General features: G+C 38.0%; 1 protein-coding gene across 2 annotated transcripts in view; it reads right to left on the bottom strand.

Annotated features, from left to right (window-relative positions):
* The window catches only part of SppL (signal peptide peptidase-like protein), a 107583-nt gene extending 94835 nt beyond the window's left edge, over positions 1 to 12748 (bottom strand). Inside the window, exons 1-2 of one of the 2 annotated variants that reach the window (XM_065222764.1) lie at positions 12551 to 12748; positions 2641 to 3074 (exon numbers count right to left, since the gene is read on the bottom strand). The gene's annotated coding sequence lies outside the window, so the exon portion shown is untranslated. Of the gene's footprint in view, positions 1 to 2640; positions 3075 to 12460 lie in introns of both variants that reach the window. The other variant, XM_065222763.1, reaches the window with a different exon arrangement.
* Positions 12749 to 13064: the final 316 nt, after the last annotated feature.

The raw sequence follows: 13064 nt of genomic DNA on the forward strand, positions 1-13064 counted from the left end.
AAATAAATAAAATAAGAGTGATTTGCGGAAAAATCCGCCAGTATCGCACCCAACGTCAGTGCCTATACGTAAGCGTACTATAACGCGACTCTCAAACAAAGGAGTAACAAGTGTGATACTATCACTGCTAGACTAGATCGTTGGTTCTTTCATGCAGTGGTTCATCAGAGAGGGGAAGCTTAGTAATCCCCATCGCCTGCTCATGGCGCCATTTTATCGCGGCATGAGCCAGCAACACCGTCCATAAACCTACCGTCTTCAACACTCCACTATAAAGCATGAAGTTAAGCCCGCCCACCAGCAACAAGGTGCAAAAACTAGCCAAGAGGAGAGAGGAACAGGCGTAATATATTTTAAATATTTATATCATATAGGTGTATAGGTATTTCAAGACATAATTATAAAGTGTCCGAAATATGGATCAGAACGGTATGATGATAATTCAACAATGAACATAATGTTATAGTGTACTGAGGATAATTTCAAAGAAATAGTGCGGAGGATTCATAAGAGAAGTCAAATAGAATTGATTTCAAAAAATGGCTGTGAATTCGAAAGAAATTCTTAAAAATACTCCAAGGAATTGTTGAAGAAAATTTCAAAAGATTTATACTAAGAGTTTTGACTAGTTTTAAAAGCAAACTTTTAGAAGAATTTCAAGGGAATCTTAGAATAGGTTCAAGGAAATTAAAAGAAGGGTTTCAATTAAATTCTTAGAAGGGATTTCAAGGAAATTTCAAAGAGAATTCAAATTTATTTCTGGAATTCATATAATGGGGATTGTGAATAGAATTGCATTGTTATTTTTATTTAAAATTGAGATCATAAAATTAAAAGCCTGAAAATGTTTAGATTTTCAATATTATCTTTTAAGCCCATTCACTTTACATCTGAATTTGGAATAGGATGACCAAAAATCACTTTTCATAATTCAAGGGAAGCTCTGTCTTTTCAGTCTCTGTCGGGACATTAAAAGTCAGGAAAATTCAGAAAAAAAATCCATGACAAGTCCATGGCAAACCTTCCACAGAAAGTTTAGAGAAGCTTCCAGACGAAGTCGGCAGACTTTTCCAAGGCAAGTCAAAAGAACTTCTTGAAAACTCGGGAGAAGCTTCCAGAAGAAATCGTATGTAACTTTCAGAGCAAGTCCGGAAAAAATTTCAAATGATGTCGATAGAAACTTTCGAAGGAAGTCAGAAGCACTTCTGGGAAAAACCGGAATAAACTTCTAAGAGAAGATACGGTACAAATCAGAAGCCTCCAGAGGAACCGTGAAAAGCATCCTATTAAAATTGCAAAAGCTGTTGCTGGGTAAATTCCAAGTAAATTCTGAACAAAATTCCGGAAGTAGTCTTAAGGCATTTTCAGGGGAACACGAAACAAAACTTTTAGGATAAGTTGGAAGAATCTTCCGGAGAAACTTGAAAAAAAAACTTCCCGGGATTGTCTGAAGAATCTTTTAAAGGAAAAAAGGGGTCGTCCATTAATTACTTCACACATTTAGGGGGGAGGGGGATTTGAAAACTGTGACGAGCTATACAAAAAAAAATTAAGGTTCATACAAAAAATGTGACAAAGGGGGGAGGGGGGGTTGAAAATGGGCCAAATTTGCGTGACATAATTAATGGACCATCCCTAAGAAAAATACTTTCGGAGGTAGTAAAAATAAACTCCTGAATTGTTGTAACAAATGAATAAATTAAAGAAAAAAATCGTCCAGATAATTTGGAAGAAACTTTTGAGGGAATTCAAAATCATCTTCTGCGATAAATCAAAACATTAAACTGCAATAAATCAAGCAAATTAAACACCGAGCAGCTCGGCCTTTTATTTTGCTGGATCTCAGTGAAAAACTCAGTGAGATCTCGGCAAAATTCCCATTTGTTAGCTGAATATCGGCAAGTTTCTCACTGAGATCCAGCAAAATAAAATGCCGAGCTGCTCGGTGGTGCCCATCTCGGCAAAAAATCTAAGAGTGCATATGACCATCTTACTACACTTTCCCTTACAAGCTGAGGACCGCACAAAGCTTCATAATATTATGCCGGTACGTCGATCCTCACATTAGAATACAGCACACGTACCTATATCGAGATCAGAGATGAGTCACTACAATGGCAACTTTTACTTCTTGGGCATTTCCCTGTGTTTCAAAACCGACAAAAAATAGGCACTGTTAGTGAATGTTATTGTCACCAAGAACAATAAAAACATAACCGAAAATTTCAAGTGAAAGTTAATGAGTTCAATTTTGCACACGTTGAACGGTGAGACGCACATGTAGTTTTGTAGCCGGCACAGTTTCTGTATACCACTTTTTTCGCCGATGCACTGAAAATTTGCACCATTCGAAAGTGGACCATGTTCCAACAATTACATAAAGTGGATGGTAACCAGTTTTCCCCCCAAAAAAAACGAGCCTCAATTATGTTGTGGAAGTCGGAACGCGATTTGGATAGGTTCCACACGTACCAGGCGTACAATTCGTCGATTTCGATTACATAGTAAATAGCAGGGTTCAACTTTGCCCGAACCGGCTTTAATTAAAGCTGCCCCTCTACGAAAGTGAACGTGCACTAGTCTCTGACCGCACGAGCTGACGTAGTGTGGCGATTGGAAATCAATTAAAAGTAAACCTACCTTTTGGTGCGTGGTTGAGTTGTGTTTCCCTCTATCTGTCAGTTCCGGATCAAGGTTTCGTTCATCAGCTTCCCGGGAGTCATTAATTCGGTTAAATTGTACGGTGTGGATGCTCAGCAAAACACAGGGATCGCAGACAGTTTTCCGCTCGCTCGTACAGCAACACAGCACACACCAGAGAGCCAATTTCTCCAGTCGATATTTTCTTCACTTTTGCTTTGCTTTTGGCGCTACCACCAGCACCACCACCTCTCAGCACTATGCTTTTGATTACTGCTGGAGCTACTTTTGATCCACTTTCAATTCGCACCGAAAAAAAGTAGTTGTTGGCTTCACTGTTTCTTCTTTTTTTCTGAAACCACTCGCGATTTCTCGGTTGGTTGTGTTTTCTACACTACACTGCAACTCGCGGCCGGAGAAGCAGGGATCACCAACTTGTGCCGTACCAGAAAAAAAGGAAAAATACCAGCTGATTGAATAATCGTACACCACAAAAAGCTTCACACTCCGGGACTCTTGGCCGGATCGTGAGACATATCGCTCTGTATGCATGAATTGTTGAACCCTACAGGAACATAATTCCTTCGTTTAGTGAAAACATTACAAGATGTTGCTTTCAAGCCGATTGGTTTAGGGTGGGGGTGAGCCATGGAAGATCTACATTGGATCCCCCGCGCTCGCACACTATTCTTCGGCGGGTCTCTTATACGTGTTCATTGAGTTTGAGTGAGTCACCCCCCACCACTGCTGCACAGCACGCCAGAGACGGGCGGCAGAATATAGAAGAGTAAGCAAAACTTTACGGCCGATGGCTGATGGAGCTGGCTGACAGGCTGGATGGATGGATGGATCGCTTCGGAAGGGGTCTGTTATGGTGGAAGCTTTTTTCCTCCAAACAATAGAGCGGTCGGTTCCCAACATGAATACGCGATTGGCACACATACATACATCGGTAACACTAAACACTTTTAGTGATCAGCGGTCGCGGTGTTCCAGTTGTAAGATTTGGATTAAATTCTTTAAACGGAGTTGAATGTTCAGCTTAGATTGACACGCTGTTGAAAAACATATCATGAAGACTTTGGGGTGTTTTTGGAGACAGCCGGAAAACAGATAGTAATTAAATTGACTCGAAGCAACGCAAAGTACCCATAGACAAAAATCGACATTTAAGTATTCTAATTCAGGTATTCTGACTACCCAGAATTGTTCGTAGCTGCTTCATGTTATGTAAATATGTATTGGTAAGCTTTTGAATGCATCACAACTACTGCTACACGCGTAGAAAATGTCAGAGTTTAGAGCGGTTTTTAATTTGGATTTTTTGATTTTTAACTGCTCTACAAGATACAGTTGGTGCCGCTGAGTCATAATGTACACGGTACGTTTGTAACGATTTCTCGATAACGATAAAACCTATCGACTTAATTCGAATCACATTATCCGTTTCATGCCATAGGTAATCGAATTACAACCTTAAAAAAAATCACAATTGTTGGTGTAAATACATACATTTTTAAAATATGTCTAACTATCAGCCATTCCATAGCAAAAAGATATAGTGCTTCTCAGAATTTCGTTAAAATTGGTAGTTTTTTTTCTTCTTTATAGTAAAATTTTAGACCAGTATTTTTTTTTATTTTGTTATTAGGGTGACACATTTTTTTTTTCAAAAATCTTTTTTTTTAAATCAGTTTGGTCCGATTTTAAAGATCAAAATATCAAATGACAGGTAGTTTAAATACTTTTTAGAAAAAATATAAAAACCGTAAACATTGGGATTTTGTATTGCAAAACATTGATTAAATTTGTTTTTATGGTTTGTAAACAGTTGTATAGGAGTATTGAGCGAAAACCCAAAACTTGATAAGTTCAAAAAAATATAACTCAAAAACTAAAAAAAGCCTAAATTTTCAAGAAAAAATATAAAAAAATATTGCGCACTTTGTCTACAAACAGAGGAATAACACGCATTCACTCTTTCGTGCATATAACTGGTTCAGTATACTCGATTAAGCTCAGAATTTCAGATTCAAGTTCGTGTTATAGAGATATATTTTAAAAGGGCCTAGTAGCTTTGGAAGGTGATACTCTAAGGAAGCCTTAGCGTGAAACTTTAAAGGCACAAATGTCAGCTTCCACAAAACATACAAATTTAAAATTGTTACTCCTTGTTTGCTGTGCTACTACAAACAGAGAGTAGCAATTTCAAATTTGTATGTTTTGTAGGGGCCTTATAGCTTAGTCAGTAAAGGCACGATGTTACCAAGCCGGAGGCAGCGGGTTCGATTCCCGATCCGGTCGAGGGAATCTTTTGGGTTGGAAATTTTCTCGACTTCCCTGCGAATAAGAAGAAGAAGATGTTTTGTGGAAGCTACATTTGTGCCTTTGAAGTTTCACGCTAAGGCTTCCTTAGAGTATCACCTTAACAAAATGTTGTGCAAGCCATTTTCTTGAAAACCGAAGGCCACCCACGCAAATCAATACGGCATACGCTTTGCGAGGAAAGAGCTTACAAAGTTTTGTTTAAAAAAGCTGATGGGCTCTTTTCAATTGTTGTTCGAGATATGTAATCATTTTGTTCGGATACTTCAACAAAACGGAGGTAGTTTATCAGGGTGTCGAATCAGTGAAGAAAAATAAATTCCCTGATATTCCCTGATTTTTCAGTCGTTGAGCAAACCACCCAACTTTCTAGGTTAGTAAAACCATCCAACTTTTCAAAAGATCTCATTTTAAACATGGCATGGGCCTGGTAATCGGTTCAAGCAATAACCGGAACGTTACTATGATTCATAGCGATGTGTTAATCTAGAAGAACTTATTTTCATAACATGACATGTTCTTTTGCAGACTTGTGAATTAATGCGATCAAGTTGTCATACACGAACAACGATTAATCCTCTAAATATAAATTTTCATTACTTCGAAGCTTGTTTAACCATATCATTGCAATTTCAGCGGCGCCGGTGGTTCAGTGGTAAGCGTGATTGCCTCTCACCCCAGTCGGCGCCTTTGGGATTTTCTGAGGCGTACAATCTCTTATCACGCCGTCCTTCAGAAGGGAAGTTAAGGCGTTGGTCCCCGGTTCATGAGTTGATGGGTCGATAGGTAGGGTCCAGGTGTGGGATCAGCCTCCTTGGCATCGGTAGCATTGGAAAACAAATCAAGGAAAAAAATTGCAATTTCCTCACCCTGAAATTGCTATTCTGACTGTTTCCGCTAGGGTAGAAATTCAATCGGTGCCCCTCCATCTTGCATATGCATTCGTCTTTAATTCCGTTGTAAAATATATCTCATGTGCATAGCGCTTTCTACACGGAACATTCCGGGAAACTATTCCAGAGAAATTTACGAAAAATCACGTTTCCTGATTCCTAGAAAATAAGACTAATTTTCCGCGAAAAGGCTAACTTTTTGATTTTGACAGATCGTGTTCTAAGCATACATTTTCACTTAGAATAGATAACATCGGGTGGTAAACCATTCCACGGATATTTACTCTACAATATAGAACTATCACTAAATTTATAAAAAAAAACTTCCAAAAAAAGTTCTAGGTGAAGCCGGATAAAACTTCCGGGAATGTGTTTAAGTCTTCTGGTTCGAACCTTCTAGCAGAATTCAAAGGAATCTTCCGGAGAAAGTCAGGAAATACTTTTAGAATGTGTTGGAAAACTTCACAAATGTGATGTGATGTGACTGGAATCCACCATCAGTGCAAGGATTACCAATGTCTGCACATACTTTACCGGTTGTAAAGTTCTGCCTGATGGTTTGTGAATCAGCTTCATTGAAGACCTTTGGAAGACAAATCGACCAGATGGCATTCTATAATCACGTGACAAGCAAATCCACGAACCCTCGTCCAGTCAACAAATCCTTTGATTCCTTTAGGCTGCCCCCACCCCCACCCCAACACAGTATATAATATTAAGATTTAAAATATATGATTTACAGTAATGTCACCTGTACCAACGAATGATGGCGACAACGTATTGGAAAACTTCACAATTTGTAAGAAACCTTCCAAGGATATTTTAACTAGCTTCCACGGAAAGTTGAAAAGCGATTCAAATTGGAAGAACCTTCCGGGAAATATACAATAGTAGATGGAATACACTTCCAGGGAAAGCCAGAGTAATCTTTCAGTAGAAGTTTGAAGAAACTGCTGCGGAAATTGAGAAGAAATTCCCGAAAAATATCAGAATAATCCGAAACACATAATATTTCGGAGTAATTGAAAAATAAATCCGAGCAAGGCGCAAGGAACTTTTATGTTCTGAATAATGACTAACAAAAATGTAGCTCGAGACCGAAAAAGCATCTTTTTGAACAACTTTCAGGAAAATAATTCGTCCATTATAGAGACTTCATTGAATCCAAAAATCTTCTATTTCAGCTACACTGAGAAGCTAGCTATCTAAGCTGACCAGGCTTTTAAGCATACAAAGAAGGACTAGAATACTCAATAATGCCACTCTTTGCAGTCAAGGCATAGCAATAACTTTTAACTCAATATTGAATCATAGCCATGATACTCCAAGCAATCAAGAATTCTCCCATGTAGCAAGACCTGGATTCTAATTGATTGAGTGGTTAAGTTAAGCACATAATGCACTTAACTCTTTACCATTCTTGCATTTACACTAAGACGCTCCAACCCAGAGGTTCGATTTTCGATAGCCGAATTCGATGTTTATGCCAATGAAAGCTAAATGAGGAGAATTTACGCGGCAGTTAAATTTCAGACATTTTTTCTGTGTTCTTCTTCAAGCTTATTGCTTATCGCATATTAGATTATTGCGTGCTCTAGATGCACTTCCACAGTTATTAATTGAGAGCTTTAATGCCATTTTTGCATTAGTATAATTGCATAGCAACTACAATCATACTCTATGCGCTGGGAACGTTCAAAGTGTAACACCGAGAAGCGTATCAATTATACATAACTGGGATTCAGAATGGGATTAAAGAAAAATCCGAAATCTTTTAGAAAGTTTGTGAATAGCAATTCTCCAGTCAACGAAACCGCTGACTCATTAGAGTTATCTCGTGAAGAAGTGATACAAGGTTTGTCGGATCTAGACTCAGGAAAGCCAGCAGGACCAGACAGAAATAAGCTTTGAAGGAATTCAAGGATGAACTAGTCGAACCCCTGGCTATTCTTTTCAATTCATCGCTTTCGTCTGGTTATTTCCCGCCTCAATAGAAAATCTCACACGTAACTCCAATCCATAAGAAGCGCTCTCTTTCTGATGCTGAGAACTACCAGGTGTATCGATTCAATCCGCAATGCCAAAACTGTTTGAGCGACTTGTTTGAAAGGAAAGTCAATCGTCACGAACATGTGTGAATTCAGTTCCATGGTCACGGATAACATATCCTTATAGTCGACTGTGTATATACGGCCATGAGCAAGGCCTTTGATTTGGTGGGTATAGATTGTTTCGTGCGTGCTGTTTTCGGTATCAATGAAATGTTGTTTGAATGGATTAAAACATATCTACAAGACAGGATACAGTATGTCAAGGTGCTCAACTATACATCCAGTTGGCGGCCATTCAGGAGTTCCGCAACGAAGCCATCTGGGTCCACTTCTTTTTGTCATGGTTATGAATAAACTGCCCGCATTCATTACGGTCAACTAACCCTCAACATCTCGGCATGATCAGCCAAGGGTGAGACGCGTTACTCGCGTCAACACTGAAGCTCCATCATTGCAGGAGATAGAAGCAGCCATCCGAAGTATGAAGTCCAACAAAGCCCCGGGGGTCGATCGCATATCAGCAGAGATGCTCGAAGTTGACCCCATGCTATCCTCACAAATGTTGCATCAACTATTCGTCAATATCTGGGACACCGCGACTTTTCCGGCCGACTGGATGCAGGGCGTCTTGATAAAAGTCCCCAAGAAGGGGGATCCAACTGTAAGGCGACAACTGGCGAGGCATCATGTTACTGTGTATTGTTCTCAAAGTTCTGTGTAAAGTTATCCTCAATCGGATACAAGAGAAGATCGACGCGACTCTCCGATGACAGCAGGCAGGAAGCTTACGACCGACTAAACCACGAAAACTTGTGGGGCGCTCTGAGACCCAAGGGAGTCCCTGATAAGATCGTCAACCTCATCGAAGCGCAGTACGAGGCTTTCTCATGCAGAGTGTTGCACAACGGACATAACACACATAACACATTACCGCCATCTGTTGAGTACACTGTGGTGGGTAGTGCGCTGAACAGATGGCGGTAGTGTGTAAACGTCAAACGCAAGGGAATTGACTATTAGAAATTAGTTTAAATAGAAACAAAATTCTCAATAAAAAAGTTGAAGATCCATAAAAAATTGCAACCTTTAATTTAACTAACCGTATGCTAAGGATTATTGATTTTTCCCGATTATCCCATGGAATTCCCGTTTTTTCCCGGTTTTCCTGGTTATTTATCAGATTCTTCGTTATTTCCCGGTTCGCTGGCCTGAATAGGGTTTTGGGTAGAAATGTATGCTCATATGCATTCAAAAGCGAATATCTCAATAAAACTAACTGGATTCATGATACAGTTTTTGGCAAAGTTGTTACTCATTCCTTGAATTAAATGTTCTGGAAATCTGAGTTAAATGTTGAATCGTGAACAGTTTAGTTTAAAATTCTCCTTCGTTTAATAAAATCACTAAATTTGAAATTTTGCATAACAGGTAAATTGTATCGAGAGAATCTATTCACCTAATATATTTTGAATTTGAAAATTGCATCCACATTCGCTGTATTTCTTGTTGCAAGACAGCTTTCGATCATGAGTATAATCGGAGTTAATTTTGAGTAACTCTGAGTAGCTCGCATTTCTCAACAACATTTACGCATAGCAATCTGGTTGTTGTGTTGAAACCGATGCTGTCAAGCAAAGATAATTCAGTGGCAACATTTTAAAGGGGCGTAATTGCAAACTAAAGCTTAACCGAGAAGATATTTCGGCAATGCAAAGGTAATTGCAGTTTCGTATAGCACGCTGCGAAACATTAGCAACGAATGCTGGTGGACAATCACAAAAAGGATTCAGGACAGTCCCAGAGGGATTCTGGACAATCCCTAGAAGACAATCTCTGGAAGGATTCCATTCAATCGAAAAGGGGATTTATGACGGAGGAACTCTGAACTAGCCTAGGGGTGATTCCAGACAATTATCAGAAAAGATTTCATACACTCTCAGTACGGCTTCCGGACAATATCAGAGGGGACTTCGGGCAAACAAAACAGGGATTCTGGACAGTCAAAAAGACGATTTCAGTAAAAATTGAGGGGCATTCATGACAGTCTAGAGAGGATCCCAAACAATCCCAGAAAGGATTCCGTACAATTCCAGGGAGATTTCAGACATTCTCAGGGAGGACTACAGTCATCCTAAATGGAAGATTCAGAACAATTCTAAGTAGCATGACAAAAGAGAGATGAAGGAATTGCTGCATCCCTTCGACAATCGCTCATGTAAGTGTCGGAATAGAATCAACTCTGAAGTTGTCCAAAACTAATCTATAGTGACTTGGGATGAACAGCTACATAAAATACCGTATTCGTCAATGTTCCATTTGTGCTAAATGTGGATCATCACAACAACACCAGGCGATGAAAATTTAACCCGTTTCTGATTACAATTTTCAACTGTCTTTTTCTAAGAGTATCAGGGGAAACAACGGAGGTTTCTAGTGACAGTTTTACAAAATCAATGTAACTTGGATCTTTTAATAATGAAAACTTAATATTGCCGTTTCATGGACATCATGCTATATTAAAGTTGATAATCTGACGCCAAATGCTAAAGTTTCTATTATTTGACAATATTTAAATAAAACATTCTGTCAGACGGTGGTTGCTTCTAGAACTTCTTATGATGAAAAATACGAGACTAATTTGTTAATTTCTGAGTAAATATGCCCGAAAAAAAAATTATAATAAAACAACGAAATTATAATGATTTTTACTGTTGAATTTCGTGTACATTAAAATTTATTGTTAAATTGTTGTACGGGAGAAAAAATAAATTTCGATTTTGAACGATACAATGTTCAAACAATGCAAATTAGTGTGATGAGATCAAGTTTGTTCCAGAAAAATCACTTTTTTTTATTGTTAAGATGCTTAACAACCCAAATTTTTTTACACTAAATTTCTCAAATACACTGAAGTCTTTTTTTACACGGTTTTTTTTACGCAGTTTTTTTACACGGTTTTTTTACACGGTTTTCCACGATTTACACGGTACGTTTTTAACGATTTCTCGACAACGATACAACCTATCGACTTGATTCCAATCACATTATCCGTTTCAAGCTATTTGTAATCGAATGGCATACTTAAAAAAAAATCACAATTTTTGGTGTAAATACAGAAATTTTTAAAATATGTCTATATGGACCATATCATGCTTTCATTACAAATGGCATCAAAATCCAATTTTTTTAAAACATTTAAGCATGCGAAAAATCAAAATCTCGTAGGTTGTTTTTTACACGGTACGTATCCCCCGTGTAAAAAAAGACCTGAGTGTCCCATGTTTTTCATTGTAGTGAACCATGACTTTTGTTGTGATTTTATGATAATGCACAAAAATGTCCAATATTTTTACAGTAAATATCTCGCGTAACATTTGAAAAGGGCCTATGTCCAAAATGTAAACAATCCAGAAAATGAATTGTAAATTTTTCCGCCAGTATTTAATTTCTATATAAATAAATTGAAGTATTTTTACATTTATATTGTTCACAATAACAATAGTAACTATATCTCAGTACACAACATCCAAAACATGCGAAACGTTTTCAAAAATACATGAAAATCGATAAAAATTTAATATCACAGTAATAAGCCTTTTTGTGAATCTTTAAATGGTTAGGCCCTTTTTGTTAAGCCGATGTGCTTGTCATCATAAATTGTAGGCCCTTTGCTAAGCCTTTTCTTAACGTCAAATAAATCATCGGCCCTGCCTCAAGCAGTAGGGCCTAGCTTTGATTTGAAATTTTTCAATCATCGGCCCTTCTACGTCGCTAGGCTTATGAATGGAACCTCATCAAACGAAAAAAAATATATGTTAGGCCCGAGGTTAGGCCGTTTTAGCATGAATGATTGGAAAAATTTCGTGGATCGGCCGTTTTTAAAATCAAGTTATTTTTAATGATTTTTATCGATAATGCGGAACATTCCTATACGACTGGTAGCTAATTACCAGTGCTACAGAATGGTATCAAAAATCGGTTTGTTTACATTTTGATCATAGGCCCTATTCAAATGTTACGCGAGATATCATTGTTACAATGACACAATTGTCTTGCCCCTTGCTATATTTAGTGTACCGATTTCATCAATAAAGCCTGGTACGCAGCTGAAAAGAAAACGGAAAAGTAATTTTTGAGGAATATTCCCAAAAGTAAATTTGACAGCTATAGGGAGGTGTCTTTTGCTAAATTTTGAGTTCATAGGTAGGTGTCATCTAATTTTAAAATCAACAATTATCAATTTTTATGCTGTTAAAATGCATCCAAAACATCATTTTTACAACAAACGTTAAAATTACCTAACGGAATAATTGGTCAGACCATTATTCCGCAAGGAAAATGAAATTGCATTCAGAATGCGCCACCTTCACATCGATCACGATACTAATGTAATCGATCTTTCCTTTACCGATTTCTTTTGAACTGCGTACTGGATCAAGAAATGCTAATTAAAAGAAATTTCTTTAGCATTCCGTGTCCTATCCCGTAGCACGTAAAAACGTCATTACTTTTCAGCTGCGTACCAGGCTTAAAACTAAACTAAAAATTCACCTGAAGTTCACCAATTCGAACACCGTCCTATATTATGCTCGGCTTCTCGTTGCTTACTTTTTTTCTTCAGCTATGAAACAAGACACTCACACATTCACGCCTCCGCCACTATTATTCTAAAACCTGCAACACTTCCCCTTCACCGCTGCTCGACACCTCGCTTGCTCGCTATCCATCAATGAAAACTGGAACCAGCCCCAACAGATCCATCAACTAGTTTCTTTCTTTTTTTCTCAAACTCAAAACTGTTTCACTTTTGAAGAGCTAATTTCATAAATATTTTTTTTTTGTGTTATGCTTCCACCCTTTTCCACCACACACAAAAGAAATCTCTTCGCTTTATTGTGTTATGCGACTGTCAAATTTAATTCTGTTTCACTCACGGTACACACTTGACAGTTTTCTTTCTGCTCGGGAAAATGCACTGTCAAAATTTTCTTCACGAAACTCAACAATGATGGAGAGGAAAAACAAGAAAATATCACACACCGAGGAAAACAGGACAACCACGACTACGTATGAAACTACTTGGCCAGCTGAAGTTAGTGGCCTTATGTTTTTTTTCTTTCACCCTTGCTGGAGGGGAGGAAAAACTAAAACTTTT

The sequence above is a fragment of the Ochlerotatus camptorhynchus genome, unplaced genomic scaffold (genome assembly GCF_037179485.1).
Source record: "Ochlerotatus camptorhynchus isolate MF236.1 unplaced genomic scaffold, CSIRO-AGI_Acam_v1.1 ptg000177l, whole genome shotgun sequence".
Classification (NCBI taxonomy): domain Eukaryota; kingdom Metazoa; phylum Arthropoda; class Insecta; order Diptera; family Culicidae; genus Ochlerotatus; species Ochlerotatus camptorhynchus.